The 27,622-nt window shown below is 57.2% G+C and overlaps 1 pseudogene; it reads right to left on the bottom strand.

Annotated features, from left to right (window-relative positions):
* Window positions 1-23,696: 23,696 nt before the first annotated feature.
* On the bottom strand, window positions 23,697-23,834 carry LOC129068038 (uncharacterized; annotated as a pseudogene).
* Between the last annotated feature and the right edge of the window lie 3,788 nt (window positions 23,835-27,622).

Below are 27,622 nucleotides of genomic sequence, written 5' to 3'. Positions count from 1 at the left end.
AACGGCATGCAAAACACACCATGACCGGCAAACAGAGGGCACTCCGCAAACATAGACGATGTCCCCGTTAAGGCAGAGAACGGCTTGTTCTATCAGGGCAGAGCCCGTACCCTAGACCCCTGGCACCGTCACTGCCTGGGACCTGGTTAGAAATGCAGGGCCCCGGCCCCTCCCCCAGGCCACCCGGATCTGCGGCTCTGGGTTACCGAGCCCCCCACGCGGCTGCCACACACACAGAGATGAAAGCACCCGACAGGTAAGCCGGGGTCTCGCCCTGACTGCGCACGCGGACCACGTGCAGGGCAGTCAGCAAGCCAGGCCCCACCCCAGACGCGGGGCGCAGCGTCGCTGGGGTGGGTGGGGCCCGCGACTTCCTAAAGCCTTCCTGGTGACAGTCGTATCCGCCGGGACGGAACACTGCCAGTGTCCTCGGGCGCTCACGAGCGCTGGGCGCTGCTGCCTCCATAAACTAGCACGAATAATTACACTGGACTACTTTGGGGTAAAAGAATGAATACGTTAATATTACAGATTACATATTTTTAGACATCTCCTTCCATCTAAAAGTTCCTGTTCCCATTCTAACTAAAAAGGAAAAAAAGTGAAAACATTTCATAGCCCCTCAAAGCACCCTGGGCCTCAGGCATGGCTCTACCCGTGCCCAGTGGATACAGGGGCTCTGCTTTGGAACATTATGTGAGGTAGGGGTGTCGAAGTAGTTAATAAGAGAAAATAATTCTTAATGGAACTGCAAAGCTAAAGGCTCACGGATACTGGGATCCTGACCCAAAGCAGAAGACGGGGGAGGGAGGGAGGATGGAGATTCAAATAAGAATAAAATTCTGGCAACTTCCAGTCAAGACGGAGGCGCAGGTAAACACGCCTCGCCTCCTTGCACAGCTATAGCAAAAAATACAATTAGACCGCAAAACCGGTACCACTTAGAATTGTCAGAACACTGAGCCGCGTGGAAGTCCTGCAACCAAGGACTCAAAGGAGCCACATTCACCCAGACGGGTAGGAGGGGCAGAGGCGCAGAGACGGGAACAGGAGGTCCCGCACCCACGTGCGGTGGATAGAAAATGGGAGGGACATCCCGGAGTGAGGGACCCCACCCCCCGACCAGACCACCCGGCCCAGGGTCCCCGCACCAGGAAGGTGAGTCCTGTAACTTCTGGCTGTAAAATCCGTGGGGGGTGGGGCGGTGGAAGGAACTGCGGGATCCTCAGGAGTCTCCTCTTAAAGGGCCCACAGTGGACGTAGGACTCATGCGGACCCACCCTCTCTGGGCTCCAGCCCCAGGGCAGCAGCGGAAGGGCACCTGTGAGACACAGGGAGAAGGGGAAGTGACGGGCACCAGAGCAAGGGCCAGGGGACAGCTTCGTCCCCGGCAAAGCTCCGGAGGCCGGGCCGCGGCGCTGTCCCCTCCCCGAGTCCTCCCCCAGGCAGGCCACGGGGCGGCGACGCAGTCGCCCCGCCCCGGCGATGGCCGAAGTCTCCGCCCCTCACAACGTTCAGGCGGGTTTTTCTACAATAGGCCACCCTGCAAGACCGGGGGTCCCAGCAGCTCTCCCTAGTACGCAGAGACAAACACGGGGGCGGCCGAGATGGGGAGGCAGCAAAGTACGGCCCAAGTGAAAGAGCAGAACGACAACTCCAGGAAAAGAACTGGATGAAATGGAGATACACAGCCTTTCAGATGCAGAGTTCAGAACACTGGCGATCAGGATGCTCAGAGAACTCGCTGGGCACTGCAACAGCATAAAATCCAAAAAATGCAGGCAGAGATGAAGGCGGCATCAAGTGACATAAAGAAAAATCTACAGGGAACCAACTGTGGAGGAGATGGAGCCGAGAATCAAATTAACAACTTGGATCATAAAGAAGGAAAAAGCATTCAATCAGAACAGCGGGAAGAAAAAAGACTTCCAAAAAGACGGAGAGGCTTAGGAACCTCTGGGACATCTTTAAACATACCAACATCTGAATCATGGGGGTGCCAGAAGGAGAGGAAGAGCAAGAAATTGAGAACTTATTCGAAAAAATAACAAAGAAAACGTCCCCAATTTGGCGAAGGAAATAGACATTCAAGTCTAGGAATCACGAAGAGTCCCGAACAAGCTGGGCCCAAAGAGGCCACACCAAGGCACGTCGTAACCAAGATGCCAAAGGTTAAAAAGAGAGAGAGAATCTTAAAAGCCGCGAGAGCAAAGCAGAGGGTCGCCTGCCAAGGAGTCCCCATAAAGACTGTCGGATGATTTCTCAAAAGAAATGTAGCAGGCGAGCAGGGACTGACAGGAAGTATTCACAGCGATGAAAAGCAGGGACCTACAGCCAAGATGGCTCTCTCCAGCAAAGCTCTCATTTAGGCTGGAAGGGCCGATAAAGTGCTTCCCAGACAAGGTAAAGCTAAAGGAGTTCATCATCACCAAGCCATTATTATATGAAGTGCTAAAGGGAATCGTATGGGAGAAAGAAGATCGTTAAAATGGCAATAAATTCACAACTATCAATAATTGAATCCAAATAACAAACTAAGCAAACAACTAGAACAAGAACAGAATCATAGATACAGAGATCATTTGGAGGGTTATCAGCTGGGCGGGGGAAGGGGGAGAATGGGGGGAAAGGTGCAGGGAATAAGAAGCTTCATTGGTGGGTACAAAATAGACAGGGGGGGCGGTTAAGATCAGCACAGGAAATGGAGAAGCCGAAGAACTTACACACACGACCCATGGACATGAACTAGGGGGGGAGACTGCTTGCGGGGGGGAGTACTGGGTGGAGGAGGGGGAGAAATGGGGAAAATTAGGACAACTGTAATAGCATAATCAATAAAATGTATTTTTAAAAAAAGAACAGAATCCTACCCAAATAGAGAAGGTGCTGGGAGGGAAAGCAGGCCTCTGCATATTTGACGGCAACAAATGCAGACGCCATGCAAACAGCATTTTGGCATTCTCGCTCTTCACCGTTCTTTTTATCTAAAGAATTTACGTTAATTCTTTTGTTTCTCCAGGTCACAGCAGAGCCCCGCGTGCCAGCGGCACCCGCAGGCCGGGCGCCGGGCAGACTGCCCCTCCCTGGCCCGGTTCCTCACCTTCTCAGCCGCGTGAGCGCCGGACGGCCGGCTTCCTGGGGGGGCCAAACCGATGAAAGCAACTCTCCTGAAAAGGAATCAGCTGGAAACACGGGACATGACGTCGGGCGAGTGCTTCAGACAGTCCTTGTAATTACAAGCTGTGTGGCCCAAGGGCGGCCCCGGGGCGGGGCGGGGTGGGGGGGTGCCTTTTAGAATTATTTTCCTTTTTTTTTTTTTAAACCTGGCTTGAGAGAATCGGTTGCAAAAAGCAGATGCCCGCCAGCAGGGCTCTCGCGTGCGCTGCGCCTACAGCAGAGCCGTCCGGGCAGGGAACCCGGGGAAAGGGAGACCCGCTTTTCACAGGCGCCTCTCGGCCGAGGGGGGCGGGGGACGAAGCCACGTTCCTGGGTCGTGGGGATGCTGAGCGAGCAGAACTCCAGCGCCGCTGGCCAGTGCACAGAGGAGCGGAGGGTTTGGATGGAAAAATGAAACATTTTGAACGTGGAAGTTGCAAGCAAACAGGAGACTAATCGCTACATGCATTGGTTTTTGCGTTAGGAAAAAGACGGGCACCCCGCCTGCGTGCGTCCATGGATTTCCCGGGCAAAGGGTAACTCGGGGGTATGAGTTTTCCCTGCGGAGGTGTTTTTAACGTGAGGAAATGCACACAGTTGGTACCATTCCGTGCGCACGGGGCCTCACCAGGCCAACCCACTGCAAACTGCGGAAACAGTAAAATGTGTACGTTCACGTTGGGTGTGTCCCTGCTTTGCATTTCCAATACCCTTTATAAATACTCATTAATGCTCCTTAAATCCATGCAAAGTGTTAGTTCCCCCGTCAAGGAGAAAACCCACACACAGCGACCTGGGGGTACCCGAGAGGGAACCTGGCAGAGCGGGGCCCAGACATCTCAGGCTGCGGGAGGCCGTGCCCACATCGATGAGGCCGCGGGGAGAGGACAAACAGACCCTGCCAGCTGGGCGACCCCACCTCCCTCAGCCCGAGGGCCGGGCGCGCCGGAGGCCGGCCCGGGGCCCAATTCGGAGGGTGGCAGGGCCGCGGAGAAGCTCGGACGCTCAGCCCCGACAAGCCGGCCGCGCCCACGGAGAGCCCCGCGGGGAAGAGAGCGGACCCTGACGTTTGGAATGGGGTTTCTCGGTCCACGCTCACAGGGGCCTTGTAGCAAGAGAGCCACTGGGTCAGTTCAAGGTCACCCTAGTTACATGCAGAGTGTGTTCAAAGGAGTACATACACGTAGGGAGAAACCGACAACGCGATCATGCACACCGAAGACAGTGAGCACCCAGCCCGCCTGCTCCCTGCCGCAGCACCTCGGGGGATACTCGGCCGTGACCACGACTCGGGCCTGCGGGCAGCCTCCCGGGTCCAGGGGCACACGGCCCTGCCTCACAGAACCACGCGTTCGCGGAGGGAACCGCAGCCCCGCCCCTGCTCGCCGGCATAGCCGGCATCCATGGGGCTGCAGGCAGAACAGCGCCAGGCCACCGGAAAGAGAAAAGAATGAAATGAAATAGTAAAGAGAAAGAAATGAGCAACTGATCCCAGTGAAACAAGAAACCATTAGAACAGAGGCAGTTTTTTAACAATGTTAATGGCCCCCGTAGAGAGATCTCCAGAAGCAGAGAACAAAGACAACAGAGAGGCGAGGACGAGAAACAGAACGGGGCGGGGGCGGGGGGCAGGGGTGGTTATCCTCTGAACTCGAGAGGGACCCGAGGTTTCAGGTGCAGCGGCTGACCGAACGCCAAGCAGCGCGCATGAGAGGGAATAAAGAACCACCTGCTACACTCCCCGCAGAGCCCCGAGGACACCACAGGAACCCAAGCCGCTCTAAGGAGAGCGCGGCACGGCAAAGGCCAAGACCTCAGCCGACTGCAGGCTTCTCACGAGAACGCAGCGATGGACCAAAAAAGGAGCAAGACTGTCAAGGTGTTTCGAAAAAGTTATTTTTAAACTAAAGTTCTGTTCTAAACTAGCAACCAAGTGGGTTGGTGGGAAATAAATATCCTTTGAGTTTAGGCCTCAGAAAGTTGTACTTCCCTTTCTGGGAGAAGCGGGGATGTTGCAGAGCCGTACATCATCGTGGGGTCCTCTCCTCGGCTCACAGCGCTGAGCTGCGGAACCTTCACATCAGCCCTCCGCCATTACTTTTATCATCAAGCTGAAGAGGAAGAAACTGTGGCAAAGAGAAGTTGCACTCTGGCAAAATAAAAGAGGAACTCCAGAAAAATGATGCTATCAAATTTAATCGTATGGACGAAGGAGGAGATCGATAGGAACTGGCGCTCCTCAGGGCGTCTCGGAAGCAGCGCACCCACCGAGAGAGAGAGAGCGAGAGGCCGGCAGAGGGGGTCTTCGAGGGAGAAGCACGTCTGATTACGCGGTAAAGAACGTGAAAAGTGTGAAGGGCACAAGGACTGTGTGTGTCTCCTCAGTCAGTGCGGCGAAGATGGAAAAACAAAAGAAGACAAGAGCCGCCTGGGAGGGCGGGGGCGGGGGGAACAAGGCCGTATGAAACACGCAGGGTCCAAGTCTCAAGCAAATGGGCAGGCGCCCTCATTTGGAGCAAGAGCTGGCACTTTGAAAAAGAAAAGTACATGTACTCTTAAGTCTTAGAAGACTATCTTTCACGTAGCACCAGTTTGATAACATAAAGATAATGTTTCCTTAATTTGGTTTGCGGTGAGAAATATTAATCATAAAAATGCTGTTTTAACTGTTTCTTTTTAGAATTTCTTTAGAAGCATGGAGAAGTTCATTATCGTTACAGTATAACATAGAGCTCTAATAGAAAAATATAACTACAATATAAAAAAACAAGATGGCACCGCCGGACAAAGGAAGAAGGCAGGTGGGAATTCTAAAGGGCAGGTTTCCTCACCTTTCTTCACGGAGAACCAGTGGGTAGCGTCTAAATTCGATGGATCTACGACACCAAAGCCACGATCCGTGAGAGACATAATTAAGGAGTTGGACTTCATTAAAATTAACAACTTCTGTTCTATGGGGAAAAAACAACCAAAAACTTCCACTCTGTGGAAGACACTGTCAAAAGAATGAGAGGATACACCACAGGCCAGGAGAAAATATTTTCAAAAGACATGTGTAAGAAAAAAACCGTTAGCCAAAATACACAAAGGACTCTTAAAACTCAACAGTAAGGAAACAAACCACCGATTCAAAAATGGGTAAAAGAGCTGGACAGACGCCTCCCCCAAGAAGACACACAGGCAGGAAACAGGCGCACGGGAAGATGCTCCACGCCCACTAAAATGGTGAAAATCTGAATAGATAAGCAGATGACTGAAAGTTTGAAGCCACGAAAAAAAAAAAATTAAAAATACGCAATCACCAAAGTCAACATGTGAAAAAAAGATAAGAAAGTATATAAAGGCAATAATTCCATTTCTTTTCTAGAGTTCATGCACATTGTCCAAAGTTAATTGATCAAGATATAGGGGTAAAAATAATTCCGGAGGAAGCTATGGTGATAATTTCTAGATAAATTAAAAGCAAGAGTGCTTATCTTTGGGGCACAGGGGATGAAGGGTGGGGGAAGGTCTAGAAAGAGAGTTATTTTTATTTTGTATTCTCTCTGCTGCCCAGTTTTGTTTTGTTTTTTATTAATGTGCATGTAGGGCTTTAAAAAGCAATTTTTTAACCATCAGTCATTTTTCTGTTAGGGAAGAAAACAGCTGAAGGATGAAGTCTACAGAAATGTTTCTAAAAGCTTAATAATAGATGTGAATAACAAAGAGTTGCAGAAAAATAATGAATTTTGAATTGCAAAATGCCTTGAAGTTTTTCTCACATGGTGCGTCTTCCTAAAGGTGTTCCTCCAAGTCTTCTTGTCAGACGCACCACTATGTTCAAATTATAAAACTCGTACCTGTAATTGAAGGCAGCTGCAACCTTTTTGACAAGGACTAATTGCCGATAATGATTTAAGTGCTGCAAATTCACGTGCCACGGTTCTTTCAAACGGGGGACCCTCTCACCGCTTTCTCTGGAAGGAAGTGTTAATCTTTGCCGCTGACTTATCAAATCCTTCAGTCACCTGTTTGCCATCATTTTCATGAGCTGGTAACGTGTTTATTAGAGTCATAATGTGCAGGTGGCAGAATAAAGGTCTCATTGGATGGCACTGGAATTTCATCTGACATTTCTGCACGGGGAAGGTTGGCATGCGCTTCAGGCTGGGCCGCGGCCCAGGGAGACGAGAAAGGCACGGATTTGTCTAATGTCGGCGCCCTGGGGTGATGGCGCCGGCCGCGCCCGGGACCTGAAAGGCTGTCTCTCCCTTGCCGTGAACCCGGGTCCCCCAGGGCCGGGACGGGGAGAGCCGGCGGGCAGGCTCCCTGCGCACTCGGCGCCCTGTCTCTCTGAATGTGTCTGAGCCTTCCCCCTTCAGCTTCGCGTGGGCGCCCTTTGTCTGCTCACACCAGGTGTGGGGCACCTCCCACGGTGGGTGGGGGCGGAGGGGGACATGCAACTGTTACACTCTAGCTGTGGAGAGAGGAGCAATTTGGCAGCCTATCAAGAGTGAGCATGGCCTTCGACTTCGCCATTCTACAGCTAGGGTTTCCTGAAGGAAATAAGAATGGATCTTATGCAAATTTTTGGCTGCAAGGCTTTAACTGGGAGAAACTGGAAACATCCTAAGGCTGACAAGGGGGATGTCCCCAGACCTTAGAGCCGGGACAGGGAAAAGACGTGCAGTGACCGCCGTCCTGTGACCGTGGACACCCGGGCCCCACGGCCAGGACACCCAGTCAGAGGGGCGGGTCTCCAGCAAGTTGCCTAAGCACCAACAGCCTCAACTGTCCTGTCTGCGAAATGGCCACCACGGTGCCACGCCTGGCCCCCAGGGCACGACAGGGCCCAGGACGAAGAAGCGCCAGGGCAGCGTGTGCCGCGCCGGAATCCGTCTCTCGGCGCCGCTTGGCAGAGAGAGAGGTGACCGTAAGGGCACTGGGAGTGACGGTAAATGACACAGACCACGCTGGAGGGAAGGCGCATCCGCGGGAGAAACAGGCCCGTGGCCCGTGGGGCCGAAGGCGGAACAGGCAAGCGGGCCTCGACCTCCCTGCAGGCACCCACGGAGGATAAGACAGAGTGTCCAAGGAGGAGGCTAACGGCGTCGCCCCCGAGTGGTGGAATCGGGGTGATTTCCTTTTGTCTGATTCTCTATGTGTATCAGCTTTCTACAAGGGACGTGTCTTACCTTCGTCATTCAGAGACAGAAGAGCTCATTTTTTGTTTTTTGTTTTTTTAAGTGCTCCTGTCTGAGACGACCCCAGTTCACAGCATGTCGGGGCGGGAAGGAGCTCCCAGCGCGCCCTCCTGACGCCACTGGACAGGCGATGGGCCCCGGCACCGGCCGACCCCCCTCTCCCCCGCCCCCCGCCCTCGCCCCCGCATACAGCCTCACCGCTGCTGCACCTCGGCCGCTGGCCTGCCCTGCGCTCCCCGCCTATCGCTGGGACAGGACTTCGCGTCCGGCCCACAGCAGGGACTCAGTGAGTGTTTGGGGGCGGTGAGTGCGTGGGTGCCTGTGAGTCTCCTGTGCACTCTGTCCCCATGCATGTTAGAGGGTGTCCAGGGCCACACGAGCAGCGCGAACCTCCCTCCGGCTGCAGAAAGGTCCTGGCTTGGGGGCCGGAAGGGAGCAGGCGGCCACACCCTCCAGCCCAAGGGGACAGCCGCTGCGGGAGGGGAACGCACTGGGAGGCGGGAAGGGGTGGTGCTTGGGAGCGGCAAGGCCGAGAGCCTGGGGAGATGATTATGAAGAAAGAAAAAAGTGAGGTCCCTAAGTTCCGTTCTTCGTTTATCTCCCGGCCCCCCTCGGAGGCCTGCTGCCTGTCGGGAGAAAAGGATTTAGCACAGGCGGTGACCAGCTGGTACAGGTTTGCTGAGGTTCCTTCCTGATGGCGCGCGCCCGCGGGAGCGTGAGAACCGCGGTCGGGGGGCGGCCGGCAGGGAGAGCCCCCAGCCCGCAGGCGGCTCTCGGGACAGCTGCTCCCCGCCCAGGAACCCAGCCCCCTGCCCCACACCCCACACCCTCCAACAAAGGCGCCCCCGGGAACATGTTTATGATGGATTTTTTTTTTTTCATTTAAAGTTAATCATGTTATCCTTTTCATCTGCTCTTTTATATCTCTTGCAACATAAAAGAGAAGTTGAAAGAGGTTAAAAAACTACAAACCAGCCGCTCATTTCCTAAGACTTCACTCTCAGCCCTAGTCCCATCGGTGCGGTGCGGGCGGAGAGGTCCCCCTGGGAACCCTTGGAGCCCGCTCCCGCGCTGGGCGGGGAGACTCGGCGTCCGTTGGACGGCAGCCATTTGTCACCCTGCACAGGTCAGGCTGCTGCTGGGGGGCGGGGCCAGGATGGACGATCCCCATTCTCTGGGGATGAGTTTTATCCCCAGGGGTGGGCATAGCATTAAAAGACTTGGCCTGCCTCACCTGTGGCATTTCTGGCCCAGCGGGCGGTGGCTGAGCCAGGAAGCTGGCCCGCGCCCCGCGCAGACACGCGCCCGCGTTTCACACTCCCGGGCTTGGAGGCAGTTCAGTGTGCACGTGAAAGCCAGTCAAGTTGGTGTAAAACACCGGTTTCAGTTCATAATGAATTCCAAACAGTAACATGGACTCACAGAGAGCATTTTCACTCCACTTTTTGTGTGCACAAGTTTTTAAAATATTATTGTTAATTGAAGATGCTTTTCCACATCATCCACTTTTAAGCTCCAGAGCAACGTCATGCTCTCTGGATAACTCTGTTTTGCACTTACTTCATAGCCTAGTGTCCTCCTGAGTGGTGTGGCCCAGGGAAGGGGACCCAAGGCCCTTGGGAGTCACCGGGCGGGGCTTGAAAAGCCTGCGTCCTGCCGCAGGCTGGGAGAGGCAAAGTCTGGGGCACAGCCTGAGAGTCAGGATTTATTTCAGGCTCCCTGGTGATTCTAACTTCTAACCAAGTTCTAAGACAAGGAGCTTGATATTTTTGAAACAAGCATAGCAGTGCGTCACATGAGACATCCTTCTTAACCATTGTCGTCTGCTTTTAAGGAATCAGACCTGACGTCCTAAGTCACTTCGCTGATCAAGGAGGTAATTGGACAAACATGCCCTCCGTCATCACAGACGAGGGGTTGTCCCGAGGAGCTGCCTTGGCCCCCCTGAGGCCGCAGTGCGCGCCGGCAGGCCCAGCCATCAGCCCAGTCTTGCCCTGTAGATCATCCGCAATGAACCGCACGGCCCACGGGCGTCCACGGCACTGCACGCACTCCTTGATGTTAACTTGTTGTGCCCGATGACGGGCGCTGGTTTTCTGCTCCCATCTCCGCCTGCCACCTCCGCACCCCCTGTACCCACCGCCCTCCCCCGCTTCAGCCCGAGGTCAGGTGCGGGCGTTACCTTTACGGAGGACACGTCCCTGTCCTCCGGGGCCTCACCAGCAGGGGCGGAGAGTAGGCGCGTGAGCGGAGATCACGGGAAGGGGGTGGGTGCCGGAGGAGCCAGAAGAGGGCTCCGAGCCCTGGCGGGCGGGCGCCCGGTGGCTGTTACTGCTGCGAAGCCACTATCTATCGGGGCACTGGACTCGCCCTGCTGATTGTCACCCGCAGCGCCCAGGCGGAGGAAGGCGCCCACACAGTCCAGGTGTGACGGGTCCTCGTGCACCCTTCTTCATCATCTACTGCACCTCAGTACATCATGTACTTAACAATGCACGAGTCTATGAAATGTCAGAATTCATACATTTGATGGCGATACTCTCTGTGTCTTGGGAATAACGTAAGTACCAGAATCTCTCTGTTTCGGTCTTGCTGGGTCTGCAATTCTTTTAAAAGCACAAAGCTTGCGTCCAAGGAAGGATATCCCCGCGAGGAAGGCGGCGTGCTTAATGGCTGCCCCTGGCGTCCCAAGGACACGGTGACCTTCCCGTGGCTTCCTCTTTAAACATCACCGACACTGGGGATTTCTGCCTATCAGTGGGTCAGCATATGATAAAGCATGTGCCTATTTTAAGACCAAATACAGAAATACTGGAGAAGCAAGGACCACTGCCAACACTGAGGATCCCTAGGCAGGCAGTCCCCTGTGAAAGACGCCACCAGCGGGGCCCAGGATGGCACGGGACCAGGTCACGCTGTCCGCACACTCTAAGTGCCTGCTCCCGGGGCCGCGTAACAAGTGACTGCAAACCGGGGTTTCGGTGAAAACGCCAGTGAGCTGGTCAATAACATAAGGAAGGGAGAGAGACTTGATGTGGTGCTTTCCTTTCCGCATTTGAAACGTATTTAGGGCCTGATTTTAATTTTATGGTCTCACAAAATGAGAGCCCTAAAGGACATTAGGGTTCATTTAACCCAGTATTAACTTATAAATTCTAAAAAACAAAAGCAACATGCTCTAACTAAAGGCCACGTTCAGAGCAAAACCCCCGGCTCCCTGCCTCCCGTGACCCTGTGGCTTTGTCACCAAAGGTCTGCCCCCGCCCCGATGAAGCACTGGTTTCCGACACCCCCCGACAGCAAGCCTGTCGCCGCCGAGGCCTGCCCTGCACGCCGGGGCGCGGGGAGCACAGGTCACTTGTAACGACGGATGAACTTGACCCGAGTCTCGTTCCCCTCGTTCCGGGCCGCACCGCCTGGCGCCCGCAGCGGGGTGGGGGGAGTGTCTGGCCTTGGCCACCACCGTCCCTCAGGGCAGACACACTTTGGCGTCCCCAAAAACATCCCCCTTATACCTGGTCGCCTGGGGCCGGTCCTCTTTGTCCCCACTGTGGGTCCTATTCATGTGTGGAGGCTCTTGGGTCCCTCTGGCCATAAGGTCGACATTCCATGCTGTGTTTGTGCCTCACATGGGAGCCAGTGGCACAAGGGCGGACCTGCGAGGAGGACACATCTCTGATGGAAGTGCCTCCCCTCCTGGGGACAGGCAGACCCTGGGCCCTTCCTAAGGAGTTTCAGGGGTGACAAGAGTCCCGGAGGAGCCCTCAAACACACCTAGGGCTTCTGCAGGGACCCCGCCAGCCCCTCCACCCGAGGACCCATAGCCGCCGAGGGGCATGGGGGTGCAGGTAGGTTGCTGGGCGCCGCCTCTGCCTCTGCTCCCCTTCCCTTCTCTGAAACCTCTATTTAATCTCGGAGCACCCTGCACAAACACCGCTGGCCCTCGGCTCTTGTGCTTCTGAACCTCTCGTCCAGACCCAGAGTCCCTCGGGATCACGCGGCTGCGGCTCCACCTCCCCCGAGCCAAGGGGCGTCCTTCCAAAGCATTGCGCCAGAGGAACGGCGGGCAGAGAAGCCCCGCTGCCGGCCACGGCCACGGCCACGGCACCGACACAGCCCGCGTCCCCAGAGCCGCGGTGCCAGCCCGTTGCCACCCTCTCGCCCCCGGCCCCACAGGGTTCAGAAGCCGGCGGCGAAGGGAGCACGGCGAGGACAGGGGACTCAAGAGGCCGAGCCCAGGCCACCGCCCCTCCTGGGGGGCCAGCGCAGCCGAGCGATGGCGGGCGCGCAGCATTCCCTGCGACTCCCGAGTCCCCAGAATGAGCGTGTCCCCTCCAGGCTTCGCTGCCCTTATCTGCGCCAGGCAGACAGCTCAGAGATGGCAGATGGGGGACGCATGCGCTGGCAAGTCACACCGGAAGCAGCAGCCATTGCTTAGGCTCCTCTGTGTCTCCATCGGCACCTTCTTGAAGGCTGTGAAATTCCCACCCAGCGCCGTGAGTGGGGAGACACCGGGCCGTAGATCTGCTTTCCACACAGGCCCCGCGGAGGAAGCCGGGCTTGAGAAACGAAGGTTACCCAGGAAATGTGCACGACTGCTAACAGCAGCCGCCTGACAAGGCTGTGCTGACTCAGGGCGAGCCTGTTTCCATTCCTAGAAGAACAACTCCAACCCCAGGTCTCGCCCAGCCCCAGCCGCAGCTCAGGGGCTCGGGGCCCTGGTCCCCGAGGTGCGTGGCCCCATGAGTTGGCGCTTCTCTGGTGATTCTCACCCGGGACGTCAAGGTCAGGCTCCGAGCCCACGCCCAGCAGGCTCTGGGTGAAGAATTATTGCCAGAAAGGGCTTCCTGGGGGTAAAGAACTTCAGGACACGCCGCCCACCGCTCGCAGGAAGTGCTCTGAGAACACTTCCAACCTTCCAACTGCGGAGGGCTCGTGCGTGCGGAGGGCTCCCCCACCCAGCCCGCCCGACTCGCTGCCCAGCGCCCACCCCGGGCAGAAACGGACAGCCGGCCGGTGCCCGCGCTGGGCGCCATCTGAGGACGCCGGGATTGCCTTGTGACGAGGTGTGCCGCTTCAGAGACTGGCACCGAGGCATCGAACGGACGCACACACCTCATCTTTCCGATCCACGAGATCTGGGAGCGTCTTCACTCCTGAAACTTCATTTTCTGTGAACTTGGAGCCACCCTGACTAGGCCCAGACCAACGCGTCCACCTCCCAGGCACCGGAGCCCGGCCGTGCGAAACGGGTTACGAGGCCGACGTTCAGGCTGAGAGTCCCCAGGACTCCTCCCAAGCTTCCTGTCCTCGCCTGACCGAAGGCCCGGACACTCCACAAAGGCAGCCCCGTTGGTCCCCATGCGTCCGCTAAGTACCTGGGCACCGCTGCACCGGCATCGGCAAATGGCATCCGCTGGGCCTAATGGTGGACAGGTCAAGGTCTCTCTCTCTCTCTCTCTCTCTCTCTCGCCCTCTCTCTCACTCTCTCTAATTCCAGCTCGCATGCCAAGAGCGGCACCAGGATCGACGGCTCAGCCAAACAACTCCAGAGTCAAACACTCCCGGCCGCCGCCGCCACTTCCGCACGGCTTAGTACCCCCGGCCGCCTTTCCGAGTGCTCACTTACATCAATCAGCGCGCTGGCGTCTCACAGCGACCCCCTCAGTACCAGTATTACCCCCATTGACAAATGAGGAAACCGAGGCACAGAGACACCCAGGTCACCAGTGGTTGGTGACGCCCGGGCTCCAGCCCGGACTGCCTAGCTCCCGAGTGGACACCCTCGCACACAGACATCTAAGAAGCGAACAGGGTGGGCCTGGGTGCCAAGCTGAAGGTGGAAGAGTTTTCGAGTCCAGGAAGAGGGTTTCTGGAAGCATCGCAGGCATTGCATGAATTTTAAACGACCTCTCTGAGGCCAAACCCTCTCTGAGGGGCAGCGTCCACGGTCCCCAGGCATCTCCCCGGTCATCGGGGCTCGCTCGCTCGCCCTTCCATTCAACATGGCGCTTTGTGACGCCCCGCTTGTAGGTGCCCGGGATGACAAGGCGTCATCGTACCGAGCCATCAGGGCCGTGACGGGGAGGAAGAGCACTTCCTTCATGGGGAGCGGGGATGTCAACGGCTCTTCAGATCATTTCTGGGTGAAGGTCCCCAAGTGCCCAGGAGTCTCCTGGGTGCGGCCCCCAGGCCCAGGCGTCCTGTCAGCAGGACATCCGTCATCAGGACAAAGCGCACGGTCGAGACAGGCCAGGGCTGGGGTGCGGGCACGGCTGCCCGTTGCCTTCCGCCCGCGGCATTCCAAGGCCGGAGGCCGGGCCTAGGGGGGCAGATCCTCGGGCCACTGCCCGCCCGTGAGGCCGCGTTCACGGGGACGACGCCGGGAGGGGCGAAGTCCAGCCCCGGCCGCCACCTCCGGGCCGGAAGAGCCCAGAGGCAGGGGACGAGGGCGGGCCCGGAGCCCCCCACCCCGGTCGGAGCGGATGTGGCCAGGGTGGGCCCAACAGGGTGCGTCCCCGGCTCGTCGGCCGGCCCAGGGTGACACCTTCATGGAACACTGCACGTCTGCATGAATGACTCGGGAGGACACTTTTAACAGAAACAGTTTTTTTCCATCTTGACCCAGATACTAAATGTAGCTCATCAACCAAGCTCCGCGGAAGGTTCTTTCAGTGTCAGCCCCGGGTGAGACGCTTACTCACAAAGATGTGTCACATCGAAAAGTCAGGGGGCAGCTAACTAACAGGAGCGTTTAGGCAACAGTGCCTGTCCGAGGACACAGGACACGCAAGGTATTTTTCCTGAGTCCTTTGAAACTAGGTCGGGTTCTGCCTCACGGGCACAGTGGCCCAGGGAGGGAGTCACAAGGCCTCGAAGGCCACGCCAGGGCCAGGACCCCCTCCCCGTGTCCCTGGACCTCTGGCCTACAGGGGCCCGGGACACCACCCACCCAGCCCTGCCGCCTTTTCACGGTGTGGCACAGAGCTGGGCCACGGCAGGGACTCAGAAACCATGCCTTCCCAGAGCACCACACACAGTCAGCAAAAAAGGGTACAGTTCAAAGGTTTCTGGGCAGGAAATGTCAAAGAATGAGTTATCTTGAAGGCAACCGAGGAAATGAAAGCCTCTGAGCCTAACCGCCCTGTGCCCCAGAGCCCTTCAAAGGCTCCGGGGCAGGCGGGTCTGCCTCCCGGACCAGAGCCCGGCCTCCCCTCCCCCGACCCGCTCCCGCAGCCTTCACCACCGGCCACACCCTCACTCGCAGCAAAGCCGGGGGGCGGGGGGGGGGGGGCGGTGGCGCAGAGAGAGCTGGCTTCTTGGTAAAGCAGCAGACCTTTGGGAAGCTGGGATGTTCCAAAGGCAGCAGCTCTGGCAAAGGCGCTGTTTGCAAGCCAGGCTGAGCCCTGGCGACTAACACTGTAACCGCGACCTTGACCTTGACCCTGACCACGGGCTATTTTGTTGTTTATTTTGCAGATGGGCAATGGGCAAGGTGACGGCTGAGACCAAGGAGCCCTGGGGGTCCTTAGAAACTTGCATCGCGGGGGCTGCTTTCCGGACTTCATTAGAACCGCCCTGAATAGCAGGGCGCGCTGGCAGGCAGTGGGTGGTGCCCCCGACCCTAGGGCACCTGGGCACCTGGAGAGGCACCTGGAGGGGCGGCAGGATGCTGGGCAGGCCCCGCCACAGCCTTATCGACTGGCAGCTCCGGGTGCCCGCCCGGGACCCTCCAGAGGGGAAGCCAACTCCCCGCTGCTGGAGAGGTTTCTGAGAGCTCGGTCCCACCGAGCCCTCAAGTGCGGGTTCCCGGCTACTAGGACACTTAGCCCTGGGCCACCTGCGTCACTACTCCTCCTGCGGGGGCGGGGGGAGCGAGGCGTCCTCGGGCATGTCCTAGGTCAGTAGGTCGCTCTGGGCCCGGGGTGTGGGAGCCTGGGGCTCCGGAGGCAGAGAGTGGGAGCGCGGAGCGTGGAGCGCGTAGCACACAGGGGACCGGGGAGGGGCTGTGGTGGCATCTGTCCCAGGCCGCACCCACGGCCGGGCGCCTGCCGCACCGGGAGGCCGCGCGGCGGCCTGCTCTCACGCTCACAGCCCCGCCCGCCACATTGTACCCCAAACCCCCGGTTCCCCCCGCCTGCACGCGGGGCCCTTCAGCTGCTCTGGAGCGCCGGGTGCAGGGAGGCGGCGCGGGCGGGGGGAGGTGGGGGTCAGGGCACACTGCGCCCCTCTTGCAGGCCATGCGCAGTTAAATGTTCCCCAGCCTCTTTTCTTTCCCAACATTGCTGCGGGAAAAAAGTAAAAATGAATAAAAATTTAAAGTGTGTGTACTCTTATCTACAGTCCTTGCAGAAAGAAGGGTTGACAAGTGAGTAGCGTCTCGTTTACGTGTGGAAGAGTATGGAGTAAAGGACTGAAAATCAGCTCAGTCGCAGCCCAGGCCAGTGTCAGTGGCCTCGTCCCTCGGGGCAGGTAAATCCCTAACGTGGCCTCGAAGGGGGAAGCCAAGGCCGCGGGCCGGGCGGCAGAGGACAGCCGGAGCCTTCCCGGGGGAGCCACCGCGCTCGGCTGGAGGCCGGGAAACAGGAACTGGCGGCGGCATTCCCCCAAGGTAAGAACCGAGAGGCAGGCGCAGCCTCCCTATTGTTTGTCTTCTTGGCTTTTACTTGCTGGAAACGCTTCTCCTTTATTACCCACAGTGCTGAACGTAGGGTCTCCTTGGATTCCCAGGGGGTTTTCTGCTGGTCATCTTTTTTCTTGTCGCCTTGCTTGTTGAACTAAGCAAACAGTTTTAATTCCATGTAAGACCTGCAAAGGATCCTCGCCCCCCACCTCCACTCTCGGTCTACCGTCTCTTAATGAGTAAAGTTAATTTTCCAGGTGCTGGATACCATGGACTAATAATTGTATCAGCAGCATAAAAATTAAGTGCTGGGTTTCACGGCAGGAAAACACCTTGCGCTTACTTGCTGCCTGATTCCTACATCATTTCATTGAACTTCCAGGGATCCTAGCCCTGCTGCAGCAATATTTATCTACTTACTGACTTCCGGTGTATTCCAGGAAAACCCGAACTTCCGAGGGAGACAACGAGTGCGTTCGGGGCGGAAACGGGGAGACCAGTTGACCAACTTGCCTTTACTGGCCGGCTTGCTGCTCTGGCTTCAGGGGTTGGTTTTGTGCTGACGACGTATTTCCTACTGTCAGAAGGAGTGTTACCTTGCTCACACCATTACTGGACGTCACCGTGGAGAGGAGGAGGGACACGCATCTAAGATGCAGGTGTTCGCTCCACGGCCCAGCCACCAGCAGGCCCGACGTGCTATCCGGACGGAGGGATGGACGGACGGACGGACAGCTTGCGACCCTTCCCGCTTCCGCAAGCTGGCCCAGTGGAGTTCTGCTGCTGAGGTGATATCCGGGTGCCAACCCAGGCCTCCTGAATTTAAATTTGGGCATTAACCGCCCCCCGCCCCCACCTCACCATCTGAGCCACAGCCCCAGACACGCTGATGTGACCGGGCAGAATTTGACAACAAGCTGCCCAGCAGTTGGATCAGCAGCATCAACCACACCGGCCCCACAAGTACAACGTTTAGAAACCAGTGTGTACACCTTCCGTGCAGCCCTTCCAATTGCACTGGTCGGGTCTGGTGGGGGGCAAAAGCCAGGCCGGGAAGAGGGGCGCTCTTTTGGGGAGGCCCCAGGGGAGCCGCAGGGGTCAGGACGGATTGGAGGGGCCGAGAGGGCCCTGGGGAGACCAGCCTGAGGCCCCCGCCGAGGGCCGCGGCTGGGCCAGTGCAGTGACGGAGGTGACAAAGGCCAGCCCCTCCACCCTAGAGACGTCACACGCCCCCTCCTGGTCCCGCAGGGCCCTTCCCGCCGCGCCGCACAACCACGCCCGTGCGCGTCTGACGCCCCGAGTGCCCTTCCCGCCGCCGACTCCCTAACGCAATCAGAAGAGAGAGCCACTCGGGGCCACTCCCCGAAGCGGGGTGCCTTGCGGCCTTGACACCCCCTGGCGGCAGGGAGGTGGGCCTCGTTATTCGGGAACCTGGGCGGGACCCGCCCAGCGTCTGGCTCGTGCCCGGTGCCCACGGCCTGTTTCTCGCTGGATCTGCAAGTACTGGAAGGGCCTCTAAGGGCTGTTCTCTCAGACCCTTTCTTCCCCCTGGACGTCCCTGAGAGTGAATTGCTGTTTTGTCCCCGATTCCCTCCCACCCCAGCTCTCCCTTCATCACGAAGGGGCCCTACTTTCTGGGAGCCTCTGGATCAAAGCGCCAGCAAGCCGGGGGCTGGGGGGGGTTCCACTGAGGCGCTGCTTCCTCGGAGCCCCACACAGCCCGGGGGTCACCCCCAAAGGACAGGCTGTCCCCCACACCGATCCCATCAAAACGTGCAGTGGCACAAATTAAATAAAAGCTGCAGACTACAAGGCCGGTGCCATTCCCCGGGCACAGGAACAAATAAATCAAAGAACAAACAAAGCCATCGCCGCCGTCCCTCCTCGCTGTCTCTTTCTCCCAGTGCCTGAGGTCCTGGCCCCCGGACGTTTAGGGTTCATGGAGCCAAAACATCGAGTTAATTTCCAGTGTTCCATTAAAGTTCGATTCATTGAATTAGCCATTGAAATTAAAAAAAAAAAAAAGAAGAACCTCGCAAAGGAACTAGACCCTTCCAATCCAGTCACTGTCCAAGTGAGATTCCTGACACCTGATGTAATAGGCCAATTTATTTTAAAGTCTGAATAAATATCAAGTCACTCTTGGCAGCGGCGGAGGCTGGCGACCATGACGGGGCGCCCAAGACAAACACCGCCACAGAGGCGTTCTGTGTCTCACGCATGAAGGGGCAGTGTTGGGAGTTATTTGTTTTCCTGGCCTAACACGCCCTCTGCCTTCCTCTAAACCCTGCTCGTCTTTCAAAACTTAGCTCCCGTCCCCCCTTCCCCATGGCCGCCCTAGCCGGCCCTCCCGAGTCCCTCCCGCCTCGGAAGCCCACGTCCCTTCTAGTCCTTCAAATGAGCATTTAATTATAAGGCTGTCTTGTCTAGTTTCACGGTCTCAAGTGGGTTACTCTCATCTCCCCATTGGATTGCAGTGGGCAGGGCTGGTGTCTTCTTGTCTTTGTCTTTTTCTGGGTCCTGCCCAAGAGCAGCAGGTGTGGACCGAACACTAGGAGGGGCTTGGACGCCCTCGACGATTGGTCCGTGAGATCGCCCGCCCCCGTCAGTCTCCGGGCAGTCCCTCGGGGCCAGGCCGGGATCTGCTGCCACTGCGGGGGAAGGGATCCTACCGTGACCTCATTAAACCCTCATCTGGCTGCCAGTAGTACCTGCTCGTCGGATTCTGGTTGAGAAGTTCGAGGGGCAAGAAGTGGGCAAGGGTTGCTTGCAATGCATTTTACCACCTACCCGAAGAAGTGGGGTACGATGTGGAACGCAGGGCTGTGAAAGCAGACAATGCGGGGCGGGGGCGGGGGCGGGGGCAGCGGAGCTCCGAGGAGGAGAGAACTTGCGTCGGGGGGTGGGCCAGTAGCCACAGCGAGGGAGGCAGAGGCAGAAGCCACCCCCCCCCACCCCCCGTCAGAGGAGTCAGCCAGGCCGGGACTCCAGCCGAGGCTCTGGCACCTGCTGGCGATGTGACCTCAGGCACTACAGCGCTCTGCGCACCTGGGAGCTCACGACAAACCGATCCCAGGCCACACGCGAGGAGTCTGTGCTTTATCAAGCCCCCAACGATGCTTGGGTTCGACAAGCCTGCTTACGGGATGACAGTAGCGGCTCCTCCCTGCACCCCGCCCCCACCCCGGCCCAGCGATTTGATTCTCAAGGCAAACAGAGCCTCCAGTTTGCTTTGGAAGAAGGAGCGCTCCCCGTGAGTCATTCACCACATGCTCAGTGGGCGGAGCTGGACTGCTCAGCACCATCCCTTTCCCAGGCCACGGTGGCTGGTTCATGAATGGGCACAAGGCCCTCAGGCCAGGCCAGGAAACGGCAGTAGAAAAAGCCCGGGCTGCTCAGCATGGCGGACTGATGGAAGAAACGACTCAAACTTCCAGTGAACTGGTGTTTGATGGCGCGGGAAAGCCAACTAGCTCCCTCCCTCCAAGATGAGGAGAAAAAATGCTGGGCTTTTCACTCTGGGAGCGGCTCGGTGGCCACTGCTATGGACCGCCTTTTAGAGGGCGCTGGGTCGTCGCTCCAGGAACTGCTTGGGACCCAAACATGAAGCGTGGCCCAAGTGAGGAGGGCCACGAAGCCAGGCCTCTGGACGCAAACACCCAGCCGTCTCATGGGGGCAGCGCCTCCTCCGCACCCAGGAGCCCCAAGTTCGAGGCCCGGCCCCCCCAGAGAGCTGGGCCAGAGAAGACGCCCAGGTGACTTTGCCACCCTCTGGGACACTGCATAAAGGCAACCAAGACAACGCAGGTCAAAGTCACGGGACATCAGAAACCGACTGGACAGAAGTCAGGCCACTGCCTGGCCAGCAAGCTGCCCCGCCGGCCCGCTTCTGGCTCCCGCGGCCCTGCCGGCTGCCCCTTCCGGAGGCTGCGGCTGAGATGAACCTGGGGGGGGCGGCTGTTTTCCCAGAGCCGTGCCTCTCCGGCATTCAGTGGGGGCCGGGGTGGGGGGAGGAAGCTGCAGAGACTGAAAGAAAAAAAATTCTCTGATAAGCTGCATTCAAATCACCTGCTCAGGGAAGAAATTAACATTAACTGCTAAGGTCAAAGAATGAACAGGGGAGAAGGCCCCGCATTGGTAGCCCTCATTGTTCATTCTGGTCACACCGTGCGACTTCTCTGTGGATTTGACATTGATTCTGCCATATACGGCAGCCGGGCCTGTGCGTCCCGGCTGCCAGGCCTCGGGGAAGGCTGTCCGCCTGCCCCAGGGGGGCTGCCTGGGCCACTGTCCATGGGACCGTCGAGCTGGAAGAGGGGGCACTGCCCCTTGTTCGGTCGGCCCCCACCTACCATCTGAGAGCCCTCTGCCGTGCGGCGCTCAAGGAGAAAAACTCCCAGTGGAGTAGTCAAGAGTCAAAGTCCTACTGAATCATTTCTCCCCTGGACAGGGTATTTTTTCAATGGGAGTTCAAGCCACAGGAAGAAATATTTTCCACAAAGTGTCAACATTAGAAACTACATTATACTCCTATCCCGCAGCCTGTCAGCCTCCCTCGGGCGAGAATGAAGGGGAGCGAGGGGTTCCGGCCCTCCTTAAGCGAAGCTCTCAGGCGGCTGGGATCTGCTCGAAGGCTCAGCAGGGCCATCGGAAAGGAACGGTTTCCCCAAAAGCATCTCAAGAGGAAGTAGGCGCTGCACCAATGTAATTTTTCTAATATGACCGGGCTCAACACGTAGACACTCTCATTTCAGTTCCGAACCGGTCTTGTTGCTCAGCATGGCGAACTGATGGAAGGAATGACTCAAACTTCCGGTGAACGGAGAAGGCTCCCGGTGCATCCACGTCGCCTTACTCAGCTCACGCATGGCGATCGCTGTGTGCTCCGTAAATACACATTCACCCTTTCGCTAGTCCTCATTACTCAGCTGAAAGCAAACTTTTGCGCCAAGTCCGTATCCTGAAAATATTATCACTGTCACGCTTTTCCCCACGACACTAACTGGGCTCTATTTTCAGGTTTTCGGTGTTACACAGGACATACTCTCAGTCGCTTCTTGGAGGCCAAGCAAACACACCTCCTGCCCGGCCCTCGGCGGCTCGGGGACGGTTTTAAACTCCCTCTCCGCCCAGAAATGGGGGAGGGCACCGGGAAGGCGCCGCAGGCTTTCCTGGAGCTCCACACTCAGCCGAGGCCGTGCCCCGGGGGGTCCTCGGGGACCACAGCCCCCTGGCTGTGCCACAGACGCCCAGCTGTGCTCCCGTGGGCTAAATCACGTCAAATAATTCAGCCCGAGAGGGAAACCATTGCTCTTTCTTCACTGATGCGCACGCGCGCTTCTCCCCCACAGACCTGCCACCACGCTGCCGTCCGCTCCCCCTCGCCCGCCGCAGGGAGGGACTCGTGTCTGCAACATGGAAGCAGACGTTCGGTCCTTCTGCCACTTGCCTTTAAAGCCCAGCGCCTCAGCTCAGCCTGGCAGGGCCGCTCCCTCCGCCGCCTTAAAAACTTGCCTTGGACGTAGTGAAGCTTTTTTCATTTCTAAGAAAGAGGCGCAGATGGCATTTTGATGAGCAACACTCCGATGTAAGTATCATTGTCACACTTCAGAGAGGTTGTGGTTGCATATGTGGTTAAGAAGTATCTTCCAAGAATGAATAAAGAAATTGTTGTCGAAATATGTAAGGGAATATTATTTGGCCTTAAAAAAGGAGATCCTCCCTTTGCAACAACATAGATGACTTGAGAGAACACCCAGGTAAGTGAAATAAGCCAAACAGAGAATATAAAGAGATCACATGTTCTCACTTGTATGTAAAATCTTAAAAAATTCAAATGCACAGGAGCAGAGAGTAGACCCGTGGTTCCCGGGGGGTGGGGGTCTGCGGGGTGGGCGTGCTTAGACCTGATGTCCAGCATGTACGGCACAGCGGAGAATGCCCTGGAACCCTGGCAATGTGCCGAGGGACTAGACCTCAGAGGCCCGCGTCGCAGGAGGAAGGCGTCAGCTATACGAGGGGCTGTGCTCGTTGACTCGACCAGGGCCACGGCTTCGCCGTGTCTCAGTGTATCGAAGCACCCTACAGCATGTCTTGGATACATGCACTTCATGTTTTTAAAAAATTAAAAGTAAAGGAGAGGAAGTGACCCTACTGAGGTGGCCCTGGGGCATGGATGCTTACATGTGCATCTGGAACATGAGGCAGAAGCTGACGGTCTCATGAGGGTGCTTTGCGACCCACAGGCAGAGCCCACTGCGGTTGTAGGGGCTTTGTTTCTCTAGGCCCCCCCAGTTGTGCAGGCTGCAGTCCACAGTCCAGGTTCCCTTCCCCGCAGAGCCGCCCCCCCCCCCCGACCCCCGGGCTGCGCTAGGCACAAGGAACGAAGGCCCGGGGGCTGGGCGTGGGCAGGCCGGGTCCCCGGGGCTCACAGTGTGCTTGCTGCCAAGCCTTCGCTGTTTGACAGATGGTGGAGGGCCACTCAGGACTCTGGAGGTGGCCCCTGGCCCTCTGTCCAGCAGACTTCCCCCCACCAGGCCCCCGCGAAGGAAAGGTGAGGACGCACAGACCTTCCAAAGTACTGCACGTCGGCGGTGGGGCAGTTCATGCGGCTTTGAAAAGGTGTTTGAACTCTACAGCCCTTCAAACATATAGAAAATTATACTCGTAATATAACCACCATAGAAATACCCGTGAGATTTAATAATTCTTAACATTATGACGTATTCTTTCAGACCCCTCATGTTAGAAGGAAATAGGGTATTGTATTATTTTTTTTCTATGCCTCCTCCTCGTGGTTCTGGGTACTTCGCACGTTCAGAGAAACTTCTCTAGTGACCAATGACAGAAGCGACCCCTGAAAGTACAGTCTTGAAAAGGGTATCTTAGATAAACAGTGCAGATATAGTGGCAGGCCTTTTTATAAATGACATAAATATTGCACTGTGTGTTTATAAACATTTTGCAACAATTTTTCAATAACTAGGTTTCTCCACTTAATATTTTGTTTGGAAGATTCGCCCACGTTCACGCACCCCGCATACAATACATTTTATCGGCCGTGTGGTATTCCACTGTGTGACTCTAAGGCAATTGTTTATCCTTTTGCCCGGGATAGCCTTCTGGGATGCTTCCAAGTTCCTGCTATTACAGACAATGCTGCCTTGAAGTTTTTGCAGGCAGCCCCCCAGGCCCAGGCGTGAGGGGGACCCCCGGCATGTCCCAGCACACAGCCCCCCATTTGCGGATGCTGCGGACCGCTCCCCCAGAGCCCACGCGACCTGCATTTCCACGCCGTCGCGTGTCTCGGTCCCATCGCCTGCCACCAGCCCCAGCATTGGGTCCTATGAGGCCCGGCTTTGCGCCCGTCTGATGGGTGTGGGCATCTCACGGCCGCTTTGATCTGGGCTCCGCCGGGGCTGAGCTGCTCCCCATCTGCTTGCTGTCTTTCCCCGCCTATTGGCTGTCTGATCATAATCTTTGCTCATTTTCCTCTTCGTCCTTTGCCTTTCCTCATTTCGAAAGAGTTATTTAAACATTCTTTTTCTACCCCTTTTGAAGCATTTCCATTGAGATAAAATCCACACGTCACGCAGCTCACCCCCGTACGGGGTACGGCACCGTTCAGTGGCTTCTCGTATCTTCACGGAGTCATGCACCGCTACCACAATCAGGTCTGGGATCAACGTTTAGCTCTGGAAATGTTTTGTTCGCTCCCCCCCGAAAAAAAATCTCTGTGCACGCGCATCATCACGCCCAGTGTCCTCATTCCCCAGCCCTGGGCAGCACTGGCCTTATTTCTGCCCTCGCAGATTGCTGATCTGGAAATTTCCTATGAATGGAATCATACAGCACGTGGCCTTCCGTAGCTGGCTTCCCTAACTTGGCTTGTTTTCTACGTCTGTCCATGTGTGACATGTATCCGTACTCCATTTCCATTTTTAGTTGTGGTAAAATACACATAATATAAAATTTACCGTTTTCACCATTTTTAAGCAGACAGACAGACACTCTGCCCCCATTAAACGCTAACTCTCCACTCGCCTCCCCACGGCCCCCAAGCCACCGCCACGCTCCTCCCTGTGCCTGCGAGGCTGCGCCCTGCAGCGAGGTCGCACAGGGCTCGTCCTTTCGTGGCCGGCTTGCCGCGCTCACACAGCGTTTTCAGGGTTCGTCGTGTGCGAGCGTGCGTCCGCCTTCTTCAAGCCAAGTAATGTTCTGTCTACGTGTACAACACCTTTTACTTATCCGCTCAGCTATGGATGGACGCTTGGGTTATTTCCACCTTCTGAAGATCATGCTGCGGGGAGCATGGCTGTACCCAGACACACCTGAGTCCTTGCTTTCAATTACTGTGGCTATAGATGCAGAATTGGAAGTGCTGGGCCGTACAGCAGTTCTGTGTTTAATTTTTTGAGGAGCTCCCGTCCTCTATTTCTATCCCTAACCCTTGTCCTTCATCGGTTATATTTGCTGCAGATACCTTCCTCCAACACGTGGCTGCCTTCATCTTTGGTGCGCAGGGATTTTAATTTCAATGTCAAATGATGAACGTTTCTTTCACGGCGCCTCTTTCCTGTGTCTGGCTCAGAATGCGTCCCTGCCCCAGCGTGGTCCCCACGTCCCCACGTAAGGCTGTAGTCCGCCCGGACGGACCTCTCTCCGTGCTGTGCGCGAAGGACCCCTTTCAGCTGGTTCCCCACGTAGAGCACCAGATGCCCCAAATGGCAAACCCACCCACCCCTGCTAATTTATAATCCCACCTCTGTCCTCAACCAGCTTCCCACGTGGGTCCATTTTAAGTTTTTCTGGTCCTTTCAACTGATCCACATTCTAGTCTGGCCTCAAAGCACTGACTTAATTACAAAGCTCTTTAATCAGCCTTAATATTTGGAGAGCAACTCTCACATCAGATTCTTTTCCATTAAAATCCTCTTGTCTATTTTTGGTCCTTTTCTCTTGCATGGGAGCGTTAGGCCTCTCTGTTCAAGTTCCATGAGTCGCATTGAATTTCTCGGTTAACATTCAGCGTGCACTAACAACTGCGTGTTATGACAGCTCCCAGCCGTGACACCAGGGTCCCGACCCCGACGGCCCCTGTCCATGAGCAGGGCCCGGTCCTCAGTCCCGCGACCTCGCAGTGGATCAGAGGGAGAGCCGAGTCTGGAGGCCCGAGCCCCTGGCCTAACGCCCTTTCCACTCACTTCACACAGGCCCTCAAACGGCAGCGATTTGCCTTCTGTTTTCCTTCTGCATAAGTCCAGGCACAAGGGCACCCCTTCAACCAGCATTTCTGGGCGCCGACAGGCCTCAGGCTTGGGGTGTGGGTGCGCTTCCTCCTTGTTACCTGCAGCAGCATGAAGCTCTGGGGCTGGGCGGAGCCGAGGGCATCCCTGGGGACTGACACTGGCTCAGAGCCCAGGCGTGTGGTCAGTGCCGAGGGGCAGAGGCCGAAGCCGGGGTCGGGGGCCGTGCAAGGGTGCGCGAGCCCCGGGAACCGGAGGCTGTGCTGGCGAGGGCCACCGGACCCGTGCCCACCAACCCACAGGAAGCCGACGTGCCAAGGCCCGAGGGTCCCTGGGTTCATTTACGGACAAAACAAACTGCAGCCGCCAGGGACACCAGCATTTATTCCCCATGGCCAGGCATTTGCTCCCTGTAGGCAAATAACAGGGGAGCCACATTGTCACCAGAAGTCTGCTGGGCAACCTCAGAGGGAGCATGAGGACAACCGCCGATGATTTGAATGCATCCTGTTTGGAGGGGTGCTCGTTTCTACAGCGGGGCACCGGGGGTGGGGGTCCAGGCCTGGGGGCTCCCTGTGTCCCTTCCCCGCAGCTTCCGACGGGACCCTTCCCGCCGGGAGCCAGCCTGCCCTCAGACGCGACCTCGCTGTGATGGGGCCGCCGTCAGCGAGCGCAGAGAGAGCCGGGGCCTGCTGCTCCCCTGGCTGGAATCGGAGTAAACTCTCAAAGTGGGCTGGTTCCCATTTCTTGGGGACAGGAAGCAGCTCCCTGGGGCCAGCAGAGGAACGGAGGCTCCAAGAGCCAAGGGAGGGGCTCACCCGGCCAAGCCGGCGGAGAGCAGTGCCTGCAGCACCGTTCAAGGCAAGTTTCAGCCTCATCAAAAGGGGGAAATGTCTGAGAGCGCGAAGCGCCCAGGGCTCAGCAGCTAATTCTGGCGCCTCACCACACCAACCTCTGAGGTTAAGGAACCTGCAAGCGGAGACCCTGCCCTCGGCTTCCCACAGGTGGCCCGTGGTGCGGACACCAGCCACGGACACCTCCCCCGCCGATGGTCCCAGCGCAGGGCGGGCCGCTGAGCCACGGTCCTCTCCCGCCGCCAGGCTGCCTTCCCGTCCGCACCGGGTCTGCACTGGGCAGCACGTGGAGTCCTTTCCTCTGGGGCCCCCGGCCCCCCTCTCCGTTCCCCACTTGCCTCTGGAGATCCCTGGCCCCCAGAGCCCCGCACCTAGCCCTTGGGGTGGCCGTGACCATGATTCCGGGCCCCGTCCCCAGCAGCAGAGGAAGGTCCACCCGCCCGTCCCTGACCAGAGCCCCTTTCTCTGAGCGTGGCCGTGGTCCTCGGCATGAGGGTGGGGGCTCTTTGCCAGCCAGGCACCTGTGCCCTCCCCCACACGGCCAGCGGTCCCCTCCCTGCC

The sequence above is a fragment of the Pteronotus mesoamericanus genome, unplaced genomic scaffold, assembly GCF_021234165.1.
Source record: "Pteronotus mesoamericanus isolate MK-2021 breed Mesoamerican mustached bat unplaced genomic scaffold, CSHL_Meso_final contig_101, whole genome shotgun sequence".
NCBI lineage: Eukaryota > Metazoa > Chordata > Mammalia > Chiroptera > Mormoopidae > Pteronotus > Pteronotus mesoamericanus.
The sequence above is the reverse complement of the archived record's forward strand: the minus strand, read 5'-3'. Positions and strand labels throughout refer to the sequence as shown.